Source organism: Nicotiana sylvestris, chromosome 9 (assembly GCF_000393655.2).
Source record: "Nicotiana sylvestris chromosome 9, ASM39365v2, whole genome shotgun sequence".
NCBI lineage: Eukaryota > Viridiplantae > Streptophyta > Magnoliopsida > Solanales > Solanaceae > Nicotiana > Nicotiana sylvestris.
In genome coordinates this window covers 119,743,811-119,766,502 of record NC_091065.1, presented here as the reverse complement: position 1 = coordinate 119,766,502, position 22,692 = coordinate 119,743,811, and positions in this window count along the sequence as shown.

The window sequence follows — 22,692 nt, the reverse complement described above, 5'->3', positions numbered from 1 at the left end:
GTATGGGAGGGATACTACATCGTTTAGAGTTCTTCTGGTCTAAACAAATCTGACCCCTTCATTTATTCCCATCCAACGGTCCAGATGCCTCACCCCGTCTTCGTTTATAATTGTCCAAACGACAATCAAACAGCCTAGTTCAAACACCCCACTTCACTTCATCTCCTTCAAGCCCCTAACCCTAACGCCGCCCTAATTCGCCTCGTCCTCCCCGGTGGCGGTGCCACCTCAATCCACCACCAAAACTACACCATACAACCCTCACTCACCCCTGATCCCCCATCCATTACCATATTCCTTCAAGTCATCACCAAATGGAACCGATTCCGGATCTAATAGAAAAGCAGAAGACAAAGAAAATCATCTAGGGTTTTCAAGTTTTTGACGAGTGATTAAGAGTCGGAACTGGCTTTGTTCGTCTGTTCTCAACAAGAACATACGATTAAGGCCAATTTCAGCTCAAAATCGAGGGTTCCAGGAGTCCGTTCAAGCCATTTTTCGCTTGTGTGTTCTAGGTATTTCAATTCTCTCTTCATCTCCGTTTTGTTATTTCCAGTCCTCATCTCCTTCTGATCATCTCTTTCTCTTTTTGTTTTTTTTCTGTCTTGGAATTTTTTCTGTTGCATCACGTTTAGTTACAAGATTTAGATTATTTTCTTTTGGTGAAATAACTGTTAATTTTCTCTTTTCTTTTTATTTCTTCAATTCATTTTGTATGCATGCTAGTTTTAGATTTATTTAGTTAGCACGTTTCTGGTTTTTAGTTTTAGTTGTCCGATTTTGTTCAAATGCAGTTCTGTTTCTATTTTTTCTTTAGGCTCAGGAATTCATGAGTCCTTATGACTCCATAGGCTTATGTTTTGTGGGTTTTTGATTCTTGATTGAACTTGGATTCTGAAATCAAAAGCCCAAAGAAAGGCTCAGTCCGGGTTTGGCAAAGCCCAGGTTTTGTTTATTGGGTCAGTTTGACCCATGTGGTCTGCTGAAGTAAAAACAGAGGGGTTTAAGGGTAGTCTAGGGATTTTAAGTAAGAGAATCTCTTATAACTGATTTAGGAAATTTCCTGTAAGGTGGAAAAAGGATTGAGCTAGCAAACAAGTTAGAATTTCAGGGTTTAGCTTGCAAAAATGAAAATTAAAAAAGGAGTAATGGGCAAAATCTGAAATCATTTCTGCTGCCCTAAGAAGCCTCTATAAAAGGCCTGTTACTTCATGATCAAGGCAAATTTTTGAGAGATTGAAAACTCTGAAAACTTAGAAAAATAGTTGATTTTCTTTCAAACTCCAAAATACTGTGAATTGCTTAAAATTTGCTTGGCTTTTGGTTCCTTGATTTCTTTTGTCAGTTAGAATTTCTAAAAAGGGTTCCAAAATCGTGCACCTAGGGTTTAAAAGGGTTCAAGTTGGTTTGAAAGTTTGGTTTGATTTGCTGCTTGGCACTGTTCCATTGCTGACTTATTGTTGCTGCTTCCTCTTAAATTTCAAGCTCTCTTTTCCTTGTTTTTGTTGCTTTAACCAGGTACCTCTTTAGATTCTTTTGTCAATATATGAAGTTTGAATTGAAACACTGTCGGAGATGTAGATCTTAGTCTGGCTGAATACTTATGTGTATTACTAAACATGCTTTAGTTATGCATCAACTTATGTTTCATTACATCACTCATTGTATTTACTAATGCCATGAATGTTAAAATGTGTAGTAAGTTTGTATCTAGACTTTAGGTTTTATCACTTTGATTTCATTTGGGGCTGAAACTCTCTATCATGTGTTTGGTGTGGATTATTATAAGGTAGTCCTGGGAAGATGGAAAACTCCCTTTGTTAGGTTTTTGATCACATTGGTTCAATCTGGTAGTAATTACAAGGCTACAATTAATTAATTTGTGGTTTTTACCTCTATTAGATGTTGGTTTGGGCATCTGAACAAATTCAGTACATGCTATTGCACTTTGATATCTGATTCAAATGGTTATAATACTCTACTATAGATTCACTAAATATATTAGTTCAATGATGACTAATAGTAGTTTTGATTTTTAAATACATATAATTTGTAGGTTCTTTGAACATGAAGGGTTCTATTTTGTTTTGAAAACGAGAAAAAGCATGCTCTTGTATTTCTATTAAAGGCAGGTTGTGTAATTTCAATAGTTAAGTGTTTAATGCCCCAAAGGCTACTATTTTCCCAATATGTGCTAAAATGCAAAGCTTCAAGGACTGTTGGGCTTAACGCGAGGCCCCGAGAAATCAGTCCATAGCCATAAGGTTTGGCTCTATTGAGAGCTCGACCTGGGGCCCCATGGCCTTCAGTAAATGCATATTCTCTTAAGAAAGTTTGCTTGGTTCAACAAGAATAGGATTTTAACAAAAGTTCATTTTTAAAATGTTAATTCATTTTCAGATTTCATGAAGCTTTAGTTGATATGTGTTTAAATGATTTTGTATAAATTTTTGTTCTAAGAGTTGGGCCTAATGCTGGCCCAATCGGTAAAAGGACTCAATCACCTGGACTATCTTTTTCCCGTTTGGGCTGAGTTCAGCTCAGAAGCCCAACGCTTCCCTGTAACTAGTAGTCGTGCAAACAATAGTTTTAATTACGCCGTTTTAAAATAATTTGTTTACTTAGCTTGAGGTGTGCCATAAGCAAAAATTAGATAACCCATGGCCCTAGAATAATTAATAATAACTCTTTTAAAATTGAGGCGTGCCATTATTAAATTTTTCATGGCCCTGGCAAACCGTGTTATAAATTCGAAATTTCATAGTTGCTGGCGCGTTAGTTAAATTGATTTCCTTTATTCATTAAATTCGGGTGTGCATTTCATGTGACCCAATTTCAATTCTCAACAACGTTACATAAAATGTGTCGTGGACCGTGGGTGCATTTCATGTGGTGCGGTTCAAGGCGTGTTTTAAATAACGTTGAATCTTCCTAAAATAATTAAAAGCAGTTAATAAGTTAAAAATGCACCATAGGATAAAACATGTGATAAATAGGATAATAGGCTAATTGTAATAGTTTATGCGACCGTGCTAGAACCACAGAACCCGGAAGTGCCTAACACCTTCTCCTGGGTTAACAGAATTCCTTACTTAGAATTTCTGGTTCGCAAACTTCAAAAGGAAAGTCGAACTTCCTCGATTTGGGATTTAAGAATAAACCGGTAACTTGGAAAACCAATTAAAATATTCCAAGTGGCGACTCTAAATAAATAAATAAATCCCGTTTCGATTGTCACTTAAATTGGAAAAAACTCCCCATACTCCCTTCAGGTGGTTTCAGCCACTATAGCCGCAACTACTTCTCAGTCCCGGGGAGGCAATCAGACTCTCGCCGCTCGCACACCTGAGTAGGTCATGCAGGGACTTCAGACGCTGGGGGCATATCCAGCCCAGTCAGTTGCTGCTGCTCAAGACTATGTAGTTCCTGCTATGCCGAAGGATGAGCAACATAGGTTGGAGAGGTTTGGTAGACTGTAGCCTCCAACCTTCAGTGGTGCAGAGGGCGAGGATGCCCAGGGTTTCTTGGATAAGTTCCAAAGAATGCTTTGTACATCGGGTATTCTGGAGACCAGCGGGGTCGCTTTCACTACTTATCAGTTTTTGGGAGCTACCTTTACTTGGTGGGAGGCTTTTGCGAGGCGTAGGCCTGTTGGTGTAGCACCCCTTACCTAGCAGTAGTTCTCCGTTATCTTTCTGGAAAAGTATGTGTTGTAGTCCCGCAGAGAGGAGCTGCGTAGAGAGTTTGAGTGGTTGCATCAAGGAGAGATGACTATGACACAGTATGAGATGAGGTTCTCTAAGTTAGCTCATCATGCTATTTGGATGGTTCCGATAGATAGAGAGAGGATTAGGAGGTTTGTTGATGGCCTCACTTATCAGCTTCGTATTCTCATGACTAGGGAGAGGGTGATTGGTGCTATGTTCGAGAAGGTTGTTGATATCGCCGGTGAGATTGAGTCTGTTCGCCATCAGGAGCAAGAGGAGAGGGAGGCCAAAAGGCCTCGAGGATCTGGCAGCTATAGTGGTGATCCTTCGAGGAGCCAGTTTCAGCACAATAGAGGCCATTCTTTCAGGCCTGCTCAGTCAGCTCGCCCAAGTTATCATGGGGCATCTTCGGGTCATGGTTATCATGGTACTCAGCAGGGCCAGTCATCACTTAGTGCCCACCAGCTCAAAGTTCATCCCGTGCTCCATCAGTTCAGGGCTCTTCTATGCTGAGTGCATCTGCTAGTCACTCCAGTGCGAGGGGTTCCCTTCAGTCCCCTTCTCCAGCACCTGGGAGTTATTTTGAGTGTGGTGAAATGGGTTACATGTGGAGGCAGTGTCCTCGTTGTTTTGCTAGTTTATCCCAGCAGAGGGGTCAGTCATCGGCTTCAGCGACAGTTGCTTCATCACCACTCGCTCCGCCAGCTAGGGGTGGAGGTCAGTCAGCTAGGGGTCGCCCCAGAGGTAGAGGTCAATCAGGGGGCGGTCAGGCCCGTTTCTATGCACTCCCAGGCAGACCCGATGCTATCGCTTCAGATGCTATTATTATAGGTATTGTTTCGTCTGCCACAAAGATGCCTCTATATTATTTGATCCCGGTTCCACCTTTTCTTATGTGTTATCATACTTTGCTCATTATTTGGGGATGACCTATTAGTTTCTTGCTTTACTTGTTCATGTATCTACCCCAGTGGGCGATACTTTTGTTGTAGACCGTGTGTACCGGTCGTGTGTGGTAACTATTGGGGGTTTAGAGACCCGAGTGGATCTGTTGTTATTGAGTATGGTGGATTTTGATGTTATTTTAGGCATGGATTGGTTATCTTTGTGTCGTGCTATTCTGGATTGTCATGCTAAGACAGTTACATTGGCTTTGCCGGGTGTGCCACGGATTGAGTGGCGAGGTGTGACTGATTATTTTCCCAATAGAGTGATCTCATTCTTGAAAGCCCAGCGTATGGTTGGGAAGGGTTGTCTTTCGTATCTAGCGTTTGTGAGGGATGTCGAGGTTGAGGCTCCCAGTATTGATTCTGTTCCAATTGTGAGGGATTTTCCCGATGTGTTTCCTGCCGACCTGCCGGGCATGCCACCAGATATGGATATTGATTTTGGTATTGACCTGGTGCCGGACACTCAGCCCATTTATATTCTGCCGTATCGTATGGCACCATTGGAGTTGAAAGAATTGAAGGAGCAACTTCAGGAACTCTTAGATAAGGGGTTCATTCAGCCTAGTGTGTCACCTTGGCGTGCGCCGGTTCTGTTTGTGAAGAAGAATGATGGAACAATGAGAATGTGCATTGATTATAGGCAATTGAACAAGGTCATAATTAAGAACAAGTATCCCTTGCCTCGCATTGATGATCTATTCGACCAGCTTCAGGGAGCGAGGATGTTCTCCAAGATTGATCTCCGTTCGTGTTATCACCAATTGAAGATCAGGGATTCAGATATTCTTAAGACGACTTTCAGGACCCTATATGGTCACTATGAGTTCTTGGTGATGTCTTTTGGGTTGACCAATGCCCCAGCAATGTTCATGTATTTGATGAACAACGTGTTCCGGCCTTATCTCGATTCATTCGTCATAGTCTTCATTGATGATATTCTGGTGTATTCGCGTAGTCAGGAGGAGCATGCGGAGCATTTGAGAGTTGTGTTGCAGAGATTGAGGGAGGAGAAGCTCTATGCAAAATTCTCCAAATTTGAGTTTTGGCTCAGTTCAGTGGCTTTCTTGGGACACGTGGTGTCCAGCGAGGATATTCAGGTTGATCCAAAGAAGATAAAGGCGGTTCAGAGTTGGCCTAGACCGTCCTCAACCACAGAGATTTGCAGCTTTCTCGGTTTGGCAGGCTATTATCACTGGTTTGTTCAGGGATTCTTATCTATCGCATCGCCCTTGACCAAGTTGACTTAGAAGGGTGTTTCATTTGTATGGTCGGACGAGTGTAAGGAGAGCTTTCAGAAGCTCATGATAGCTTTGACCATAGCTCCAATGTTAGTTTTGCCATCAGCTTCAGGTTCATATACCGTGTATTGTGATGCTTCGAGAGTTGGGATTGGTTGTGTATTGATGCAGGAGGGTAGAGTTATTGCTTATTCTTCTCGTCAGTTGAAGCCCCATGAGAAGATCTACCCCGTTCATGATTTGGAGTTGGCTGCCATAGTTCACGCGTTGAAGATTTGGAGGCATTACTTGTATGACATATCTTATGAAGTGTTCACTGATCATCGTAGTATCCAGCATTTGTTCAAGCAAAAGGATCTTAATTTGAGGCAGCGAAGATGGTTGGAGTTGTTTAAGGATTATGATATCACTATATTGTACCATCCGGAAAAGGCCAATGTGGTGGCCGATGCCTTGAGCCGAAAGGCAGTGAGTATGGGGAGTTTGGAATATATTCTATTTAGGGAGAGACCTCTTGCAGTTGATGTTCAGGCCTTGGCCAATCGGTTCATGAGGCTAAATATTTCAGAGCCCAGTCGAGTATTGGCTTGTGTGGTTTCTCGGTCTTCCTTATATGATCGCATCAGAGAGCGCCAGTATGATGATCCGCATTTTCTTGTCCTGAAGGACAGAGTCCAACATGATAATTCCAGAGATGTGACCATTGGTGATGATGAGGTGTTGAGGATGCAGGGCCGGATTTGTGTGCCCAATGTGGATGGATTTCGGTAGTTGATTCTGGAGGAGGCCCATAGCTCGCGGTATTCCATTCATTCGGGTGCCGCGAAGATGTATCAGGATTTGAGGCAGCACTATTGGTGGAGAAGAATGAAGAAAGATATTGTGGGATTTGTATCCCGGTGTCTCAATTGTCAGCAGGTGAAATATGAGCATCAAAGACCGGATGGTTTGCTACAGCAGATGGATATTCCTGAGTGGAAGTGGGAGAGGATCACTATGGACTTTGTTGTTGGACTTCCACGGACTTTGAAGAAGTTTGATGCTATTTGGGTGATTGTGGATCGACTGACCAAGTCCGCGCACTTCATTCCTGTGTGTACTACTTATTCTTTAGAGCGGTTGGCAGGGATCTATATCCGAAAGATTGTTCGCTTGCATGGTGTCCCAGTCTCCATCATTACAGATAGAGGTACTCAGTTTACTTTGCAGTTTTGGAGGTCTGTGCAGCGAGAGCTGGGTACTCAGGTTGAGTTGAGCACAACTTTTCACCCTCAGGCAGACGGGTAGTTTGAGCGCACTATTCAGATATTAGAGGACATGTTGCGTGCTTGTGTCATTGATTTCAGAGGGTCATAGGATCAATTTCTACCGCTTGCAAAGTTTTCCTATAACAACAGCTACCAATCGAGTATTTAGATGGCTCCATATGAGGCTTTGTATGGGAGGCGGTGTAGATCTCCAGTTGGTTGGTTCGAGCCCGGTGAGGCTAGGCTATTGGGGACTGATTTGGTGCAGGATGCTTTGGAGAAGGTGAACGTGATTCAGGAGAGGCTTCGTACAAGACAGTCGAGGCAAAAAAGTTATACTTATAGGAAGGTTCGAGATGTGTCCTACATGGTTGGCGAGAAGGTTCTGTTGAAGGTTTCAACCATGAAGGGTGTTCTGAGATTTGGAAAGAAAGGGAAATTGAGTCCGCGGTTCATTGGGCCTTTGAGGTGCTTTGGAGGATTGGGGAGGTGGCTTACAAGCTTGTTTTTCCACCCAGCTTGTCGAGTGTGCATCCGATATTTCATGTTTCTATGCTCCGGAAGTATATTGGGAATCCATCTCATGTTCTGGATTTCAACATGCTTTAGTTGGATGATTATTTGACCTATGATGTGGAGCCAGTAGCTATTTTGGGTCGTCAGGTTCGAAAGTTGAAGTCAAAGGATATCGCTTCAGTGAAAGTGCAGTGGAGAGGTCGGATCGAATCCAGAATGATTTTGGTAAGGTTTGAGACACTTAATCTCTTTTAAGGGAGTTTGAGTTGGAAAAAGTCATCTGGATGTTGTCTTATGTGTTAGAGGGCTCGGATATGAGTTTCGATGGTTCGGTTAGCTTCGGGAGGTGATTTATGGCTTAAGAGTGTGATCAGAATGGGTTTTGGAGGGTTGGAGTAGTTTTAGGCTTGAATTGACAAAGCTGATATTTTGGCGATTTCCGGTTGGTAGGCGAGATTTTAATATAAGGGTTGGAATGGGATTACAAGAGTTTCAGTAGCTCCGTTGTGTCATTTGGGATATGTGTGTAAAATTTTAGGTCATTCGGACGTGGTTTGGTTGGGTTTTTGATCGAAAGCGTATTTCGGAAGAATTTTAGAAACTTAGGCTTGAATCCTATGTGATTTGGTAGATTTGATGTTGTTTGAGGCGTTATGATGATTGGAACAAGTTTGAATAAGTTATTGGGTTATGTTTGTGCTTTTGGTTGAGGTCCCGGGAGGCTCGGGATGATTTTGGGTGGTCGTCGGAGAAGTTGGATGCCATTGCAGCTGCTGAGATTTTTCTGCTTCTGGTATTTTCGCACTTGCAGTTTGGGACCGCATGTGCGGCACCGCACGTGCGGAAGGGGAGCTGCAGAAGCTGATTTGAGAGGAAGAGCCAGAAGCCGCAGATGCGGTAATCGGACTGCACCTGCGGAGTCGCAGGTGCGGAGATTAGATCGCATATGCGGAGGGCCCGTTAAGTGAGTTCCGCAGAAGCGGAAGAGAGACCGCATATGCGGTACCGCAGAAGCAGCAATGGTGCCGCAGATGCGGATTAACTGGGCAGAAGAATAAAAAGGGGTTCTTCGCGAATTTTGGGATATTTCACCATTTTTTACTTCGGCTTTCGAGCTTTTTGGGCGCATTGAGAGGGAGATTTCAAGAGAACTTCATTGAGGTAAGGAATTTGGACCTAAAACTTGTTCCTATGCTATTATTTCATGGATTAGGGCTAGAAATTATGGAAATCAAAGGTTAAAATTGGGGAAACTAGGGCTTGAGAACTTAGGCCTTTAATTGTGGATTTGAAGGACCATTTGGGGTTAGATTTGAGAACTTTTGATATATGTGAACTCGTGGGGAGATAAGAAATCTATTGATGTAAAATTTTTGATATTCAAGACGTGGGTCCGGGGGTCGGGTTTTGGTAATTTCGGGATTTGTGCCCTTTGTTGATTGCTTTCGCTTGGGCTTTGTTCCCTTAGCATATGTTGACGTACTCGTTCTAATTTTGGATAGATTCGATGCGCGTGGAGGCCGATTCGAGGGGAAAAGGCATCGCGATTTAGAGATTTAGCCGGTTCGAGGTGAATAATGATTGTAAATGAGGTTCTGAGGGTTCGAAACCCCGGATTGCACATCGTAGTGCTATATTGAGGTGAGGCACACGCTCGATGACAAGCGTGGGGTCGTGCACTATTAGGGATTGTGACTTAGTCCATCCCGGTTGATGATTTTACCATGTATTTGACTGAAAACTATTTACTATCATCATAATTTGGGCTGAATGCCATATTTGGGTTTTGTGCCAACTATTTGAACCCTTCGGGGATTTTTATTGATATTTCCTCACTGTTTTGACTTTATACTTGAACTCAGTCATGTTATTTTCCACTCTTTTACTACTTAGCCATGTTTACCCAGATTTAATACTTAAATGACATTTTAAATGATGTTTGGGCTAAGAAACAGTGTTTTACTATTGCCCGAGGGGCTTGTGAGTATTTTTGACTGAGTAAGGCCAATGGCCTAAGTTGTGAGAAAACACTGATACTGACTTGAGGCCGAGGGCCTGATATATATATGCCACGAGATGGCTTGATTGATATGAGGCTGAAGGCCTAGTGATGATGCCACGAGGTGGCTTGATATTGCGCTTGGGCCGTAAGGGGCCCCTTCAGGAGTCTGCACACCCCCAGTGATCGCGGGCACCCATTGTGATGTGAGATTGAGCCCAAAGGACTAGTATTGTTCTATGTGATTGATCCCGAGGGGCTGGTATTGTTCTATGTGATTGCCCGAGGGGCTGGTACTGTTCTAAGATATTGCCTGATGGGTGGATTTGTCGATACTGTGCCCGAGGGGCGAGCCTTTATATGTTTACTTTTCATAATTGACTGTCAATTACCTGCTTAATCATTGAAAAGGCTTTTCATGAAACTACATTTGAGATAAAGAATTTTACCTATCTTTCACTGATTTACTAATTTTACTTGGTTTTACTGCTTCATTATTGAATGCTTTGCGCCTTACGTGATTTTTTGCTTTCAGTCTTTATTTATATTTGTTACTCACTGAGTTGGAGTACTCACTTTACTCCCTGCACCCCTATGTGTAGATTCAGGCATTGCTGATCTTACCAGTGCGAGTTGAGAGCTCCCGGTGGACATTTGGAGTTCACGAGGTAGCTGCTTGACGTCCGCAGACCCGTGTTTATCCCTCTTTATCATTTCTATCTCATATCAGACTTTTGTACTAGTTGTAGACCTTTCAGACTTGTATTAGGTTTTATAGATGCTCATGACTAGTGACACCCCGATTAGGGCTATGTATGGGTGTTCTTCTGCGTATTTATGTTATCATTGTTATTTCGGATTTATTTTATCATGATTAGACCATTTCTTAAATTCTTAACTATTAATAATTGGAAAATGGGAAGTGTCTGCTAGCCTTATCTTCACAAGAGGCGCCATTATGACTGGGTCCGGGTTTGGGTCGTGACACATGATATAAAAAGATTCTTGACAACAAAGGAATATCCCGAGCAAGCTAGTGAAGATCAAAAGAGAACCATTAGAAGGTTCGCTAGTGGTTTCTTCTTGAGCGGAGAAGTCTTGTATTAAAGGACTCCAGATCTGAACCTTTTAAGATGCGTGGATGCCCAAGAGGCGGGAAGAATCATGAATAAAGTGCATGCAGGAGTGTATGAACCCCATATGAATGGATATGTCCTTGCAAAGAAAATCCTTCGGGCAGGTTATTACTGGTTGACTATGGAAAAGGATTGTTTCAGTTTTGTCCGAAAGTGTTACCAGTGTCAGGTACACGGTGACATGATTCATGCACCGCCTTCAGAATTGCATCCTATGTCGGCACCATGGCCGTTTGTTGCTTGGGGTATGGATGTCATTGGGCCAATCGAGCCGAAAGCTTCAAACGGGCACATATTCATCTTAGTGGCCATTGACTATTTCACAAAGTGGGTTAAAGCAGTCACTCTCAAAGCCGTCACCAAGAAAGAAATGGTGGACTTCGTGCATTCCAACATTATCTGTCATTTTGGTATTTCTAAAACTATCATTACGGACAATGCTGCAAATTTGAATAGTCATCTGATAAGGGAGGTATGTGAACAATTTAAGATCACGCATCAGAATTCTACCCCTTATCGGCCCAAGGCTAATGGCGCTGTTAAAGCAGCGAACAAAAACATCAAGAAGATCCTCAGGAAGATGATCCAAAGTTCTAGGCAATGGCATGAAAAGTTTCCTTTTGCATTGTTGGGATATTGCACAACTGTGCACACATCAGTTGGTGCAACATCCTATCTATTGGTTTATGGCACTGAAGCTGTAATACCTGCAAAAGTTGAAATTCCATCTCTTCGAATCATCGTTGAAGCTGAGATTGAGGACAATGAATGGGTCAAGACCCGTCTAGAACAGTTAATCCTGATTGATGAAAAGCGGATGGCCATAGTATGCCACGAGCAGTTGTATCAACAAAGAATGGCCCGTGCCTACAACAAGAAAGTGCGACCTAGGAACTTTGAAGTAGGGCAACTCGTTTTGAGACGTATTCTCCTGCATCTCAAGGAAGCAAAAGGAAAGTTCGCTCCAAACTGGAAGGGACCGCACATTATAAGAAAATTGTTGCCAAAAGGGGCATTATACTTGGGAGACATGGAAGGAAATGACCCTAAAATAGTTGTCAATGCAGACGCGGTCAAAAGGTATTACATTTAAACCTTTTGCGGTACAGATATTCTCCGATTGGGATGACGAAGGCTTTCATTTTTGCTACCTAAACACTGTTAACCCTTTGTAAACCCTTTGAGCCGGTTACTTTTCTTTGATTACCCTCTTTGGAAACCGAAAATGTTCGTAAAAAAAAAGACAAAACAAAATAACAAAAAAAATAAAAAATAAAAAATAAAAAGAAAATAAAAAACAAAGTTCCCTAAACTACGTTCGACTTGATTTCTAAAGGATATGTAGGCAGCCTCTCTTTGGGGTTCAGTCACACCAAAACAAAAATCCACACCCCCACAAAAGCTGAAACTGGGGCACAATTTATAATGGTTTGGCGACGGTTCGCCTGAAAGGTTCTAAAGTTGTAATTCAATCCAAACTCTTTTTACCCTAAATCCTGTTAAAAATCCTTCTGATCAATCGATAAAGATGTTCAAAATGGGAAGAAGTTGGTTACTTGGATCTGACAAAATCAAATGAGAGTCTTATTGGTGAAAACCCACGTGGGCACCGTAAGATGATGGTGAGCAGAGAAATTGAAAATGAGAGAGTCTTGTTAGTGAAAACTCATAAAGAGAACTATAAGGCGACGGTGAGACGAGAAATGAGAGAGGTCAGTTGGTGAAAACCCGCAAAGGGCACCATTGATCGAAAAAGGAATCACTTACAACCATCGAGACTGATAGAGTCCTGGAAAGTTTTCTCGGTTTTGAGCTATGAGTTATGATGGGCTTATGAGAGATGCCTTGCCTACTGTCTTTGAATAATGTTTCATTTCAGGGCGTAAAAGAAAGCTTAGTATAGCAATTGAATTGACCTTTTGTACTGTGGACGACCTATGAGATGGTTTGAACCGGTTCTCAAACCTACTACTATACGAACAGTCTTGTTCGGCTAAGGCTGATTGGATGGTTGCGCAGATCGGGTATCCAGTCCAAGAAGCATGTCATATCTATTGAAGTCTGCATGCACTCCAGATAAGTCCTTTTTTCTTTTCCCCGAAAGGGACACTTCTTATTTAAATTCATTATCCTGTTCATTGTTTACTTTTATTAATTATTTGCATTTTTGTGCCCGTTTAATTTTTATTCAAAATCATGAAAATGCCCCAAAAATATCAAAAACACCATGCATTGCATTTAGATTTTATTTTTATTATATTTTTAGGATTAATTAATTGCTTTATTAAAATAAAAATCACAAAAATTGGCCCATTTTTACATTTTTGTTTTTAATTTTAGATTAGTATTTTTTCTCTTTTAATTTAGGATCAACTAATTTTTATAAAGATCTTAATTAGATAATTAGCTTAATTTTACAATTTATATTAATTTAGGAATTTGATTTAGGATTTTTAATTAAAGGAAAAGAAAAAGAAAAACATGGAAACGGAAATAAGGAAAAAATTGAAGAGAAAAGGGAATCAATTTGAAATTGGGTTGATTTTCATACCCAAATCCATCCCCAAACCCAAGCCCAAAACCCAGCCTACCCGGTCCAGCCCCAACTCCATAAATACGACGTCGTATTACCCTCTTTTGATCCCATCCGTTGATCACTTTAGATCTAACGACTGAGAACTGATTAGCCCCTTACTATAATAGTGTCTGAAACACCCTCTAACCCCAAAGACCCCCCTTCACTTCGTCTTTCTTACCTCTCTCTTACCCCTCTAAACCACCGCTGCTAGCTACCGCCGGAAATCACCCCACGAGGGCGACGATACTCCAAACCACCCCAAAATTTAGCCCTACAATCCCCAGCCTCCCCTCATCACTATCCTACCACCAATTGCCCCAAAATCCTCACCCGTTTGTTTTAATTTGAAATCTGAGAGTCCAAAAGAATTGAAAACCCTAATCTGTTCCCCTTTCTGAGTTTTAATGGTTTCAAGGCTCGATTTGAGCCAAAATTTATGCCAGTCGATTGTTCTTAGTAAGAAAAATCGATTAGCGTCCTTTTTGGCTCATTTCAAAGCTCACCAGATTCCGGCTAAGTTAACACTGACCGGCCAAGCTTCGTCAAGCATCGTCATTTGTTAATACGCCTTGTTTGTTCAATCATTTCCGGCCAAATCAGTATATGTTCCTTCCCTCTTTTTTTTTTCTTTTTGTTCTTTTATCTATAGTTAGTTCGTTTATTTTGATTAGTTCAATTTAAAAATAGGTTACTTAAGTTAATTGCATGATTTGGGATTAATATTTTTGTTTGATTTTCTGTCCTGGCCGGATTTAATTAGTGTGTTCAATAGCATAAATTATCACTTAACTTGTTAAAGTGTTTGGTTGATAAATATTTGTTTCTGTCAGTGTGTTTGTTCGGAATTGAAACTTGAGGGGGGGTCTAAAGGAACATGGAAACTTAGAGTATTTAAAATCAGAAATTAAGGTAGCTATTTGTATTAAGTAGAACTTAAAAGGACTAATTGGGAAGTTGAAAATAGAGGAACTTCACATAAAAGATCAGAAGCTTCTAGAAGGGACTAAAGATGGTCTTTAAAATCAGAATTTAGGTCAAAATAGGGACCAAAAGAGGAAATTTTCAGAAGTGAAAGAATTAAAAAAGTTGAGTAAATATCTGGGTAGGACAGCTGTACCAAGACTGTCAAAAGATGCTGTACCCTTTGACCCTTAGGGAATTTAGGTTAGAATATGTCATTTAGATACTATATTAGGATACCCTATAAAAAGAAAAGACTCCCCCATTCTGAAGACAGATTTTAGGACCCTAAAAATACTCTAAAGGTTTAGCTACTTTTTTATTAGTAGTTGATTTCTTCTTTTAGCAAAAAAAGTTTTAAAGAATTTCTTTAGGATTTTCTAATTCTGATAAGTCGAAAATAGTTTGAATGTGAAGATTGTTTTCTGGGATTTACTGCTGAAAGCTGCTGTTGAGTTCTATTTTCTAGTTGTAATTTTATTTGGGTTGTCAAGCTCTGTCTTTCAAGTGTTTTCAAAAGGATTCGGTTGGGATTTTCCACTGTTTGTTGTTGGCTCTACTTCAATTAGTAGCTGAATATCAATTCAATTGGTAGCTTACATACCTAACCATTATTTGAGCAGTTGTTAATTGTGAAGTCAAAGGAAAATTGAACTCCCTGATGATATGCAAGCTTGAATGAAAAATGACCCTTTTTTGTCCTTATAGCTCTATGTTGTTATAGATAAACGAATTGCAGCACAATTCCTTATTCCTATTTTTGATTCTAGTAAAGATTGTAATCATGAATTTTAGTGTTAAAGTCTGGGCTTTCATTAGTTTGGAAACCTAGGTTGTAAGTTTGAGAATGTAGATTGTTTACAATTAGATTCTCTGATAAACATGAGGAACTGGATATCATTAAAGACCCATTCTAGTCATAATATTCATGTCGTATGATTACTCTAATTACATGATTTGATTATTTTGTGCTTTGAATGCGAGTACAATTTACAACAACGATTTTCTTCTACTTATCATTGAACTTCAAGACACACTTGCTTTTTGTTTAAATGAGAAACAAACTCAGTAAGTCCCAGAATAGAAGCAATTATATGTGCCTATGTGTGGATGGACACATGCCTGACTTTGTTTGTCTAGTCATTGTGGCCCAACCAGATACCCGTTATATGTGGCTGCAAGTCACATGAGGATTGGGCTTTTACCATTTGAGCCCAGTTTTCCCTCATTCATTTCTTTATGGCAAATAGGATCACCACGTGGATATTTACATTTAGGTATTACAATTAGTTTCTCACTCACCTTTTAATAATTTTATCTGGGTGAAGTTAAGTGATCCCCACCCTTGTTCAGTTTCAAAAATACCTAATACGCTTGAAATCATATGCTACCTACTCAATAGTTTTGAATACCCAAAAATTGGAATTGCTTCGATATTTGCATACCTTATTTGAAAGTCATATCTGGGCGGCAATTAATGTCCCTAAGTTCAGGGCCCCAATAATCTCAAACCTCAAGAAAAATAGTTAAATCATATGAATACCCGTAGTTTGCTTTAGGTACGTAATTAAATCATCACGACAATGGGTACGGTTCCCGTGGTGTAGTTGTGATACCTAACTTCAAATTAATTTTTAAGTATGAACATTCATAGTTTGCTTTAATTGAGTACAAATCTTTTAAAATTAATCGAGACGTGCCATTCACAATCGAATCACTTAATCTATAGCCCTCACATTATTATTATAAATAGAAAACATTTTTTTAATCATTCGTAGATTACTTTAGGAGCGTTTATACTAAAATCATCATAGCTACGGGTACAGTTCCCGTGACGTAGTTGTGACACCTAATTTCCAAATTCGGGGGTACATTTATGTGACCCGGCCGCAACTTCTAATAACTTTAATAATTTAAACATATTGTAAATCGTGGGTACAGTTCCCGTGACATGATCCACGATGTGTATCAAACAAACAAGTGTACGATAAATCGTAACTTGTTCCAGAATAATTCCATAAAAGCGGTTATAAAAGTCAAAAATGCACAATAGGTTAAAAACATATAGTAAATCAGATAATAGGCCAAGTATTAATTGTTTGAGCGATCGTGCTAGAACCATGAAACTCGGGAATGCCTAATACCTTCTCCCGGGTTAACAGAATTCCTTATCTAGAATTTCTAGTTCGCATACTTTTAAATAAAGTCAAAAATTTCCTCGAATTGGGATTTAAAATAAACCGTGACTTGGGACACCAAAATAAACTATTCCAAGTGGCGACTCTAAAAATTTAAATAAATAAATAATCCTATTTCGATTAATATCACTTTAATTGGAAAAACTCCCTTATATCCTCTCTCGGGTGGTAAAAAGTAGGTGTGACATCTACAATGACCCATACCACGTCGAATTTCTTCTGAGTTTGTGGGAGCCCAACAATACAATTCATGGTAATATGCTCCTACTTCCACTCAGGAATCTCAAGCCTCTGAAGTAAACCACCAGGCCTCTGATGCTCGTACTTTACATTCTAGATTCAAACACCGAGCTACATATGCAACTATATACTTCTTCATCCTTCTCACCAATAATGCTGCCTCAATCTTGGTACATCTTGGTGGCACCCGGATGAATGGAATGCCGCAAACCGTGGGCCTCCTCAAGAATCAACTCACGAAGCCCATCCACATTGGGCACATAAATCCGACCTTGATCCATAAAACCCCATCATCTCCAATTGTAACCTTCTTGGTATTACCGTGCTACACCGTGTCCTTAAGTACAAGCAAATGGGGGCCGTGATCAGCTCCAACCCTATACCACTATAGAGTGGATAGAGCGGTCGATGCATCTTTTACCCGAAAGGTCGGGATCGAATCCACAGAGAGCTAAGATATGTTTGGAATTGAGTTCCTATCTAATCTAGCAATGTGCGATGTTCTTAATTGCACTTCCAATCATTCTTTATTTGTTTACTATTCTACTTTAATACTAATGATGCAGAAAAATAATCTAAGTATGATATTTTTGTAAGATTTTCTTAATTGGTCTAAAGGCACATAGGGAAGTGACTTACACCTAGGTGGGTATCTAACAGGATCTAAAATTTAGGGCAAATTTGTTATAATTGGGATCATGATATAGCCATTGCACATATCTACTCACTCTGTACCTCTCGGTAGTTTGAGTGAATTTTCCCTAATTGGCTTTCTCAAGCCCAATTGGGTGTTCAAACAATGCAACCAAAATTGGCTCAAGTCGGGTATTACTATTTCTAGGTTTAACCCTTTAATTGGGGCTATCAATCTCTTGAATGCACCCCAATTCCTTGTTGGCGTGAATTTCTTAGACTTAGTCTCTCTTTCTCAAGAAGAGCCTAAGTCAAAAAGGCACAAATCAGTGTTTGCAACCACCAATTCAACATTTAAAGCATAAATTAAGCCAAATATCATTCACCCATAAACATTTAAGCCCTAAAATTGAAGACCCATTAAATACCCACACTAGGGTTGAGCCACAACCCTAAATGATGGGTTTAACTACTCATAATCACAGAAGAAATACAAGATTTAGATGAAAATAACCCATAAAAAGTAATTACAAGAGAAGAATCTAAGATTAATGGTTAAACAAGCTTTAAAATTACTCAAAAAGGCTAAAAACGGCTGTTCATGTGTTCCTCTAAACAACAAATGACCTAAAAATCTGGAAAAAAAACTATTTATACACAACAAAATTTTTCGGACAAAAATGCCCCTACGGAGGTTCCGTTGACAGTGGATAATGGACCGTTGCAGCTTATAACTACTATAACCACACAAAAGTGAGCACAGACCACGATCTTCAACTTTTAGCTCCACTTCTGGCTCTCTAATTCTGACTTCTGCTGAGGGTGGTAATTTGACCGCTGCCGCGCTAAAGCTACCGCTGCGGCGCAATTTCACCGCGAGCAGTGGTAACTTATTAAGTTCAAAATTACAGCTCTCTAAACTTTGCCACTACTGAGAGTGAAATCAAAACCGCCTGAGCGGTAAACCCTCCACGTCCGCGTTTGTTTCTTCGCTGTCAGCGCTCTTTTGACTTAGCTTTGAACTTGTGCAGGTTTCACTCCTTTTTGAGATGGTTATGACTTCCTTGTCTCAGTTTGACCAAACACTGCAATCAAGCACAATAAGTTAGCTTTCGAGAATATTTGTACACATTTTTAATCCAAAACCTAAGCAAAAAGGAGCATAAAATAGGCTAGAATCCCTAGTTATCAACTCCCCCAAACTTAAGCTTTTGCTTGTCCTCAAGCAAATAAAGTAATTCCCACCTCCTCAAGATAAAAGAAAGGAAAATTCCAGCTGTCCTAAAGTAACCTCATCAAGACTCAATTGGGACTAACAATTACCCTTAACTCAAATGCATTATTAACAACACACAACCTTTTTAGAACCATGGCTATAGTGTGACACAAAAGCATCAAGAGTTGACTCACCTCATCAAGGATACACTTTCTATTACTTTGGTCGTTGTGGAGCCCAAACTCATACTCCTCAACTCTCCATAAGAAAACCTCACTTTTAAATTATAGCATTCAGAACGAGGATTGTGGAAAACACACTCATCTCTCTCAAAGGAAGGTCACAAGTCCGGCTCTAAGTACCATAAGCTTGCCCTTTCTGTGAGTCACCACTAATGTAAGCTCACTCAACTCAAGATCATATAGGGATTTTGCGGGAATGTAGTGAAGGCTTTTGGTTTAGGGTAGGATATATTGGTATAAGAACGTTTCAACTTTCCTTAAGCACTTCATTTGCTTCATTTTGGCACATATTTTCTTGACTCTTTGAGTCATTTATTTCTTCCTTAGGGGCTAGAGAGACACACTGTCACTCTTTCTTGTTCATTTCAATCTTTTTTCTTCTTTATAATCTTTCCACGCCTTTCATCTTTTGCTTTTATTGAATCCCTTCATTTCTTCTACATTGTTCACTTTCTTTTTTGACTATTTGGATTTTCATTCTTTTTTTTTTGCCTTTCCTTTTCTTCATTTTGTACCTTTTATCACTTTTGCATTCCTCGTCTCTCCCCCCAAACTTATGCTTTTGCCTTGTGCTAAGGAAAGATCGGGTGCCAAGAGAGGATCATTTTAGAACGGATAAAGGCTTGTATCATGGTTATTAAAAGAATAAAGGCTATGGCTCAACGGGGTTGACTAGGGATATCATCATTGGTGGGATATGGATGATTTCAAGCTTCAATTTGGATCAAGGAGAGCCTATAATCAGTTCTCAAATCGAGCTATACTTAGGATTTCGCCTAGACAAACATTCAGGGCAAGTTCTAGACTCATTGGCACGGGACTTGGATTTGCAAATCAATACCTCACCACACAAGCTATAGGGTTGCTAAAGAGACAGAGTCGGGGGCCCACAACAACCTTAGCTATGATTTGAGCAACACAAATGGTTCCAAGAAACCACTCGATGATTGTTTAGTCAACACAAGAGTCTCAAGGTCACAACTATCACCATCCTATACACACCAATTTGTTTTTAACCATAAGGTCAAAAATATATGTGTTAGGCCCAAGTGAAGCTTTGCCTGAGGCACTATTACTTACTAACTACTATTTACACAAAAACAAAAAGAAAAACAGACTCAAACCCTTAAGAAGGTTTTCATGCCATCCATTATCGGGAAGAGCCACCCGGTTCACACAAATTCCACCTTTGAAAAGAACCGTGGCATTAAGAAAATCAAAGGCTTATTGATTCCAAAAACTTGTAAAATAAGAAGCTACAAACCGAAAAAAGAAGCTACTAAATGAAATAAAAAGCTATACTATTAAGAAATATTGTAAAAGAAGTTATGAAGTAAAATGCGGAAAGTAAACTAAATATGTACAATAGGGGATTTAGATGAATATATATAAGAAGAAATGAATATATACATGTGAGAGTAACTTTATATACATACCAAGATTGAAAAATAACGAAAAGTGAAATAAATGGTAAAGTTGTATACATACCAAAAGTGAAAAATAAGCATAAAGAAAAATAGTATCATCATTACAACTCAACTATCAAATCATCAAATCAAAATAGGACCACCCCCTCAAATGAAAACTAGAATTGTCCTCAATGCTAAATAACCAAAAATAAGATAAAAAGGGGTTAGATAGTAAAAAAAACTCTCTATGGGTCCTCTGTTTGCATGGGGTCCTGTGGCTTGGTGCCTGGATCACCTGGCTCGGGGTCCTGTGGCTGGCCTGAGGCACCTACCTCAGGATCCTCCAACTCAATCTCCACATCATCAACCGGGGGCATCACTCTCCTCCTCATTGGCTCTCCATCAGTCTCCTGCTCCTGAACCTGCTCTGTTTGAGCTGCTGGAAGCTGGTCCTATAATAGTAGCTCCAATGGTAGGTCACCAGCTGACTTCATCTTCTTCACCTCTCCCCTTAATTGCTTCACCGACTCCTTCGAGGCTCGAATCTTTTTCAGCTTCTTTGTCTGCTTGCTCATCTCCTTAAGTGATTTTCCTTAAACTGCAAGAGCATCCATGATAAGGTTTTGGTTCTCCAGGAGCTTCTTCTGGTTGTTCAGAAACTCCTTGAGAGACTCCTCTACTGAAACTGACACTTGTGGCTGTGCGGGAACTGACTAGGCTGCCACTGAACTGGATAGCACAGACAACTTAGAAGTTGCTGCCTGCATCAGTTGTTGATGCTGGAGAGTGTTTGGTTCAACCTGTGAGCAGTCAATGGGTATGCTGGAGGATGGAACTGAGGACAACATGAAAGTAGATGGTACAGAGGCAAGATCCGGTATGGCAGTGGGAGGCTATGAAATAGTGACTACCACTGCTACCTCTTCAGACTGGCCAGTAGAAGTAGTAGCTTTGCCTTTGGATCCCTTGGATTTGGGGTTGACTGGACCCTGAAGGCTATACCATGAGAAGGGCTTCTTGGGCTTTACCATGACATCGAAATTTCTTTTCTCCACCTCCTGATCTTCCAAGTACATGGTGAGGAAGTTCGGGAATGGGTAAGATCTATCACCCTCATTGACCACTCTGGTGATCACCTTAGACATGATATTCCCGACATTGATCGGTAACCCCGCCATGATAGTTGCCACTACAATCGCCCGAGAAATTGGCATGGTGTTGTCGTGAGTAGTGGGGTCTAGTCTGCTGCACACAAAGGTCTCCCAACCCTTTGCCTCAAAGTTCAGGGTGTTCCTCAAGATAGGAACCCTTGCTGTTAACCATGTTGGAGTAGTATCCGAGAGAGCTAGAAATGATGCCAACCACGAGCGAGCCGCCTCATCCATCACTACCTTCTCTAAGTACAGTGACTCATCTTCATCATTGAATCCCAGGTAATCATTGATCGTCTTCTTATCAAACTTTACCTTTAGGTTCCGCACCTTAGTCACTTTTGTGCCCTTTTGGATGTGGGAGCCGTTGGCATAAAATTCCTTGACTAGGTACTCATTAGCATCCAACACCTTGCTAGTGAAGTACACGCATCCTAATATTTCATTGAAGTGCTGCTTCACATTGGGGTTGTGTGGCAGAAGGTCCCCGCTCTATGAACTGACGCTAATGTATGAGTGATTTTTGAGGTCACCACTCCCTGAACTTGTGATATGCTAGCTCACTGACAAACCTTTGTTGCCATACCTTTGGGTTTCTTGTCCTTTCCACACCTTCGGTCTGGGTATCACCCCATCTCTCGTCATCCAGTACCTCGACATCTACATGTATGGGATCTTGTACCAGTGATGAAGCTGTGGGTGAGGACTCTGCTTTCCTCTTTTGTTTCTCACCGCCGCCTCTAGATTTAACCATTGTGTGCAAACATAATCAGTGGAAGAGTGTTAGTACTGGTGCTTGAAGAAGAAATGAATAAAAATAGAAGAACACTTTACAATGCCTGAAAAAGTTGCAGACCGCTGACAGCGGAAAAAGAAGCGCGACCGCGGAATGAGCACCGTTGACCGTGGAAAATGCATCGCGATCACGGAGGTGTGGGGATCAGACTACCCACCCTTTGATTCTCTGGTACCGCTGAGCGCAGTAAATTGAGCGCGACCGCAGAGGTTGCACCGCTATCCGTAGAAAATCAACCGCGTCCGCAGACCCATGTTTTTACTTCTCTGAACATAAGCACCGCTGACCGCGAGAAAAGGAGCGCGACCGCGGTAGTTGGACCGCTGTCAGCGGAAACTGTCACTGCTGACCGCGGTCATCAATATTTCCAGCTCAGATATAACTCAGCAACGCTGACCGCGGAAAATCAACCACGGCCGTGGAAGTCAAAATCGGGCAGAGTCAACCTAGGGTTTCAAATTTTTATGTATTTAGCA